This window comes from Akebia trifoliata, chromosome 7 (assembly GCF_017979445.1).
Source record: "Akebia trifoliata isolate Shusen 1 chromosome 7, ASM1797944v1, whole genome shotgun sequence".
NCBI lineage: Eukaryota > Viridiplantae > Streptophyta > Magnoliopsida > Ranunculales > Lardizabalaceae > Akebia > Akebia trifoliata.
In genome coordinates this window covers 15,479,722-15,487,715 of record NC_141381.1, presented here as the reverse complement: position 1 = coordinate 15,487,715, position 7,994 = coordinate 15,479,722, and positions in this window count along the sequence as shown.

Here is a 7,994-nt window from a genome sequence, read left to right as displayed (position 1 = left end):
GATTTATTATTTTTTACTTTGAATCTACATCCTCTCCATGTACTAGGAAGTTAGGTTCAAGTGGTTTGTACTTAGATGGAATGAACTTTGTTAAAAACCAACAACTAGTCTATATTCACGGGTTGTAGGGTTGTTTGAGGAGTTAAGAAGTTAAAGTTTGATTGTTAAAGGCTATAGTAGAATATTCTAACAGGGTATCATTTTCCCATTTCTGAATACTTCTAATACTTCACCAAAGCCGTGTTTTAGTAAAAAAACGTCATCTTTTGTTCTGTATTATTAAGATAAAGACCTATGTGATTTAAATTGAACTCTGTTGTTAACTGAGAGATATGTTTAGAATTGCTTTGGTAATTTTGGCCATTTTTTAGATTTTAATGGGTTTTTTTTTTTTTTATAAATTTTTTTCTAGCATTATTACTCTCAATGATTTTTATTGGGAAAGTGAACCCCTATTTCTCGGCTTTTTGTTTGGCTTGTACTATGTATTTTAGCTTACCAAGTTAGCCAAACAATTACAGGAGATTGACCGTAGGTAATGTCTAAGTATTGCTGTGGAAACATTTGAATACTTTCTTTACTCCTTTATTGGCACTTGATTAGTTTTCATTAGAATTCAATTCTCCAAAAGAAGAGGTCGTATCCTCAGATTTTAAACTATTGAATCAATTAGATGATCTTTGGCAGTATTTTTATGTGAGTAAATTACTAAGATGTCATTTCCTATATGAACACTATCTTTAACCTCTCTCAACGCTTTTCCATTGTATAGTTTTAAGAATCTAGGAAAATAAAATGTTATTTCACTTACATTATAGCATGATTGAATCAAATAGGGAAAATTGAAGTTTCCTTCCTTGATTTTTGACTTATGGCCATTACTAAAGAAATTAGACCTATGTACAATGTTTGTTTTTTCAATTTTATTTCAAACCAAATCCTTCATTTTTTTAGGGGAAATTACCATTTTGTGAGATGAAAATGACTTATTTAGGATTCTGGCTACTTGTTCATTTTAATTATGAACACATGAATTATCACATTTTTGTTAAAAAAAATTCAGAACAGTAATGAATTCGGCCGTTTTAAAGTAGCTACTTTGCAAGTTTAAAGTGACAATTTCCAATTAGTCACTTTAAACCTGCAAAGTAGTTACTTTAAAAACCTCCAAATTCGTAATCGTTTATGGTTTGGTAATTAAAATGAACAGTGAGCCGAAATCATAAATTAGTCAAAAGTGGATCACTTTTTCTTAAATATCCATTTTTTTATATTTAGAATGACAATTTCATCATGTGTGGTTAGAAAGAGGTTGTGGTAGCAACCCAAAGATTTATAAATAAATGTCATATATGTTCTTAGTCTCTTTACAAGAATCTAGAAATTTTATAAGTTTTTACGAAGATGATTTTATTTGTATTTGAGTTAGCCTAAGTTAAACTAATTCATAAAATTAATGTACAAATTATTACTGTGAAATATGCTCTCAAGTCTCTTTTCTCTAACAACATTTAGTAATTTCTTGTGATATGAGAAGATCATCCTTCTAGCAGAGGACTTACTAGAAAATAATCTACCTCCACTACTTCATTTGAAGCATTTGAAGCTTCAAACAGTAAGGACAATGATGAGTTATACAAATGTTTTAATCAGATCACTAAGTTTTTTAGCTCATCTAGAGACTCTCACATTAGTCTTGGGTTACCTCAAAATTAACTTCAAAGTACAAGTTTCTTCTTAGAAAGGTTATCACATTATGCATTATTTTAGATTTATTATGAGGAATTTAGGATTTAGAGTCTATTATAATTAAATTCTTCTATCATTTTTCCATCCAGTCTTGACCCATAGATGACTCTTTGGAGATGGAAGAATTTCTGATGCTGAACTGGACTCATTTTTCTGGGGATTATTTTCGACTTCACCTCAAGGAAGTCATAATGGTAATTACAAGGAAATGGAGTTAATACAGTTTATTGGTGGGGATGTAATGCTGTCGAATGTTATGTCTACCCCATCATCTGATTGCTTCGTCTGCAAAGCCTAAAAAATGGTAAGAAGACTGATCACCTAATTGCTAACCATTCAAAATAGTATTTGAGAGAGCATTTATATTATTTTTGAACTTGATGATAATGTAACGGATTCACTGATCTTTGTAAAAACAATTACTATTCTTTACGATTGAATTTTTTTTTTCAACTAATCTATGAAAACACCGCATCGTTGATGAAACGGAAACACAGGTAATGAACTTTCTTCTTAAGATGCAATATATGGTCTTTGATGCAATTTCTATTCCTCCTTATAAATTCTTGAGTACGAGATCTTTTTGAAAGAATTAATATTTCTTGAAATGGTCAAAACATTTATGCAATTGTATTATGGATACAATTAAGGAGTCATATATATATATATCAAAATACTTCTCTTAATTATCTTGATAACTAGTGTTTAACTCATTTTCGGTTTTGATGATTATCCATTTAAGTCATCTACACTCTAATTTCTTCAAAGTGACCGATTATATATTATGCATCTACAAGATAAAGTATAAAGTGATCTTTCTAGTCAAAACCCATTGATTGAACTATTTCCATGCACATTTCTTTTGACTTCTTGACCGATTGCTATTGCCTTGGAATTTGTCAGCATTGGATTGATCAGGGATCAATAGATCTTAATTTTCAAATGTTACTTCAGGAACAAATAATGCTTGGAATCATGTTGGCTCTACAAGCCTCAATAATGCTAAATAGCTTATATTTAGGTGAAAGTAAAAATCCTTTGGATTTTGAGGTAAATGGCTTAGGATTCTAGGTTGAGATGGCATTAATAATTATTTTTTTGCTAGATATTATTTCTTTTATATGCTTTTACTGTGAAAACTCAAAAGCTCGTCTGGTTGACATAGTGTGGTTATTTAAAATTAGCTAGTGAAATTGTTTGAATAGAGTGTGATAATGTTTTGTAACGTGAATGTTGTGTTTTATTTTAATTATGGTGTGATAATTAATTGAAGTGTCACAAGTAAAATGTCCGGTGCCAATAGCATTTCTTAAGTAATTGAAGTGTGATAATTGAAATTTGAGGTGCCAATAGCAGCTCCTTTTCTTTATATATGTGCAGATTTTATTTTGAAACGAAAATTTAATATAAAAAAATAAACATTAGGAGTGGTTTTTAACCGCCTAAACTAAGATTTATCTTTTAATAATAAAATGAGATTAAGGGTAGTTTTAAACCGTCGGGTATTCTTTATCTTTTTTAATTTTAAAAACACAATTGGAAGCTGCTATAAACCACCTCTAAAAATATAACAAGAGTCTTGTACACAATCGCCATTAATGGTTGAAAACCACCCTTAAATAACATATATTAGAGGTGCAGTTTTAAAACAACCGTTAAATGGCTAGAATAGAGGCGGTTTTGTAACTGTCGTTATTTGGCCGCTAAAGGTTATTGGCAACACCACTATATTGGGCGTATGGCTGAACCGCCATTACATATATTGGAGGCGATTTTCATGATTTAAAACCGCCTCCAATAGCTAAAGATTTTGTAGCGGGTGATGATGATTAGTACCTTCTATTTTCTTAAATCAGTAAAGTGAGTTGTTCAAAAAATAGGATGAGATATCGTTTTCTCTATGTGTTGTGAATGTCTATTGCCCAACAAACATGCCACAATACTTACATTTTTTTTTTGGAATTCTATATCAATCGTGCACATTGCCATCTATCTCTGTCCAGTTAACATGCCACAGTATGGCATTTCTTATCTCAAAAATAAGTTCAATTGGATTCTCTTACCAATCTGAACATAGGAGGAATGGTCTAGGAAACATGATCGTACTAAATTGGATTAAATTTTTGTTTTTTTTACATAACGGGTTCCATGATAAAGGCCAAAGAAGGGTTTTATGCCCATTAAAAAAATGTTTGAATCCTATGATTGGTGTGAGTGTTGAACTACTCCATTCACTGGTGTTTTTGAATAACAACCATCTAGAAGCCCCTTTTTTTTTTGTAAGTATTAGATATTGAAGATATTTGCTGACATGCACCTACAATGTAACGCTATCATGTTCCATCAATTTGTTGACACACACCTACAATGTAACGCTATCATGTTCCATCAATTTGGTGACATGCCCCTACAATGTAACACCATCATTTTTCAGGTAATGTAACAGCCATGGTGTAACAAACAATGAGAATTCTGCCTATAAAATATTAAAGTAGAGAAACCCATTCTCACCCTAGTAGTGAGTGAGTCCTTTATTTCTTTCATTCTCAAGTTATGTCGAGCTCTTCAGTCTCCATCCATGACAATCGTGACGTATTTATGGGTTTGAAGTCCTTGCTTCAGGAAGACAACCTCTTACAACCTTCCGAAGCAAAACCCTATGTGACGATTTTTGGGTTTGATCATGATGGTTGTCCTCAATCACCGATGATAGGTTGGTGGAGTTGCCAGTAATGGGGGCATCCGATTCTCTACCTAGTAATGGGTAGGCCTCATTGGCTCCCTTATGATTGGACTATAAAATGCAACATTCGCCAATTTGGTCATAGTAAATAGTAAAGGCTTCAAAGACAAGGTATTCTCTCTCTTTCTCACTCTCTCTCTCAGTCTTGCTGTTAGACATTATATCAATTGATCTGATTCGATTGTGAGTGTGAACATAGGTAAGTATGTAGCTTCTTGTACCGATGAATACGACAACATATGCAATTTTAGTACCTAAAGTTGGCAAACAATTTAAAAAATGTGTTTTTTGTATTTTCTACTTAGATCTCTCTATAATAAGTCATATTTGATAAGACCCCTTAGGCATTTTGGAAGAAAAAGAAATTTAGTTTTTCTACTTGACTGCTGATATACTAACTTCAAAGTCTTCATTCTGTCAATAGTTAGTTGATGTGTTACAGACACAAAACCATAGATATGTTTCCTCGGGATACACAAATGCAAATCCCCATAAAAGATTGTATTTGTGTATCTCGAGGAAATAGATCTATGGTTTCATATCCTTAACACGTTGGCCGAGTATTAACTAAGTGAAGACTTTCTAGTTAGAAAATCATTATTCTTTTTACTTATATATATATATATATATATGACTAAGTATTAAAGGGTTTTCTTTGCCACTTGAATAGCTAAGGGGATAACCTAAGTGCAGTACCTTGTTAGCAATCTCATGTTTATTATCTAAAAATTCATGAATTTGCTATTTTTTTTCAATGGAAGTATTATTCACTGAATTATTGAACTATTCTGAACAATTCATGGATTTTAAGTCTGAAAATAATAAAACACGTTTTTTTAAGAATATTATGACTTTTATGAATTTTTATAGAACTCAGTAGAAAAAAAAATGCTACTATAACTTGTTATATGTTGCAAAGTGTAAACTTGTAAGCTATGACATGTAACACAAGTCAACATTGCAGCAGCCTTGCTTCGAAATTTGGGAGGAATCCACCTTCTTAGGTGACAAATATCACTTTTATTTTTTTTAAAAATTAATGACATGGCCCTCTACATTTATTTGTTTACACCTTAATTTCACAAATGGATGATTTTCCCTTGACTTTGGTCTTCTTTGAAAAATCAATGGAACAATAACTTCAATGTTCTCATTATCACCACCATCACCATTAACATCACATATTTCATTATTACCATCACTCTCACCTGACCAAATTTTTGGTTTTCGAACTTTTGAAATGAAACAGATAATACACGTATGAAGCATATGCCACGTATTTTCCATTTATCGAATTTTAGACCGGATTTTTGCAATCCAATATCGGATCGAACTCGAATTTTGCACAAATTGAATTTTTGCGGCATTTCAAATTGCTAACAAGGGTGCTGTGTTAAACTTTTACACATGCCTATCAATTGCAGTGGATAATATATAATATACTTAAAGGTGAATGAGGCCCCCTTGACTTTTTTTCTTAAACTAATTTTATTATAATCATATAGAATATGTTATAAGCTTTTGTCCTTTTTCCCTTGAGAATTGTTTATCTAAAATTGTTATCACATTTGAGACTTTAGAAATGTTCAGATCTTATATAATTTTCCTTGAAAGTTAAGAATCTTAGGAAATGTTTATAATATTGGGCGCAGTTTTATTATGATTCAATTAAAGGCCACTAATTTATGTCATTGAAAGAGGTGTACCTTTACTTGAAAACTAGAAGTCATCCATCTAGGGGGAAGGGAAAGAATGCTAAAGCTAACATTTCGGTGAGCTTGATAATAACCTATTGTTTTTAACTACATGTGGTTGTGTTACTTTTATAGGCTTTGGACAGTTTTGATCCATGTGAACAAAGTGGATCTAATTGGAACTACAAAAAGGTAGAGAAACTGGCTTCAATCTTTGACTTTCCCAAAAATGTAAGATGGGTTTTTACTACTGATGGGGAAAAATCAAAGTTGGCATTTGTTGGTGATGAACAGGTGTCAGAATTCTATCTGTGTGAATGGACTATAGATTCTGCATCTTTGGCCTATTGAAGTTTGGCATCTTGTTCATAAGGTATCTTAATTATCTTGTACTGTTTTTGTAACTGAGTAAATTGATGCAATCTCTTTTTAGTTTATCTTGTTTGGAGTACATATAACTTAAAACTAGATGAATGACCACTCAAGTTTCTTGGGTTTAACACTTTTTTCTTTTTGGATTGGTTGTCAACATTTTTCATTCAAGAACCACCCCCCCCCCCCTCCAAAAAAAATTGTAAAAAGGAAAAAAATAAAAGAGAGAGAGATGCTCTAAACAATATCTAGTAGATTTTAAGCATATACAATATTTATCATAACCATTAATCTATTACTCCCAATAGGATCTAGAAACACACACATGTCTCAACAATACTATTCATATTGCCAATAATCGAACTTAGGGTACCTACCTTGTGTCATAATGATACCATTGATTCAATCATTTGTTGGAGGTGTGCCTTTTGCAATCCACGTGTTTGGACCCCAAATCTTAAGTTCCTTTAAGTCTAGGCTCACCTTATCCCTCCTCTCTATTTTGATCACTAGGGTTCTAGTGATTGATGGAGATCACTATTACAGAATAATATTTCTTATACGCGTCTCTCCCTCTCTCTTATTATGAGATTGCTAATCCTCTTTTATAGATGGAGATAGAGGGCCTAGAGTTTTTTTTCTTAGCACGATTCATATCCATCAAGGTTTCCTACTAAATTTAAATACTATCTAGTTCTAACAATATAGGGAATCTCTTTCAATATCGACATCTTTTATTATAGAATCCATATGCAATTAAATCACTAAAATCGTGAGGTCAATGGACGATACGTTATTGAGTTCTAATGTGACTCATGGTAGTTGTATATCATTTATGTCATACTTCCTTTCATGTATCACACCATCAATACCCTTTTTATTATAGTCTTTAATTATGCCCCTATCATTTGTCTTGTCAAGACATTTCCTATGTTAGTTAAATTTAAGCAAAATATGCATAATATAAATTGAAACGGGAAATAAGTAGAAGCAAACTTTGTTTAGTACTAATGTTAATGAAAATTATATACGCACTTCAAAATAATCTAATCCAAATACATAAAAGATTTTCCCAAAAGACTAATCTTGATAACATGTTATTTGTAAGTTTTTTGTGATAATCTATTTGTCAATGGATCAGCTATCATTTGATATTATCTATGTCTTTGTGATTCGTTGCACACAATTCTCACAAAGAGGGGCAGCTGTAAACACCCTATTTTTGCCAAGATTGAGTCTGAGAGTATTAAAACCTTTTGAGAATGGACTTAACCAGGAGAATTTCTTAAAATCCGAAGACCAAGCAACGAGAACCCAAGCTTGGGAGGTTTAGCCAAACTAATTTAAGCTCGGCCGGACTTAAGGTTCAACCAAGGATAAATTTAACCTTGTTAAACTTGGCCGAATCTTAGGTTCAACAAAGCTTAATTTAAGCC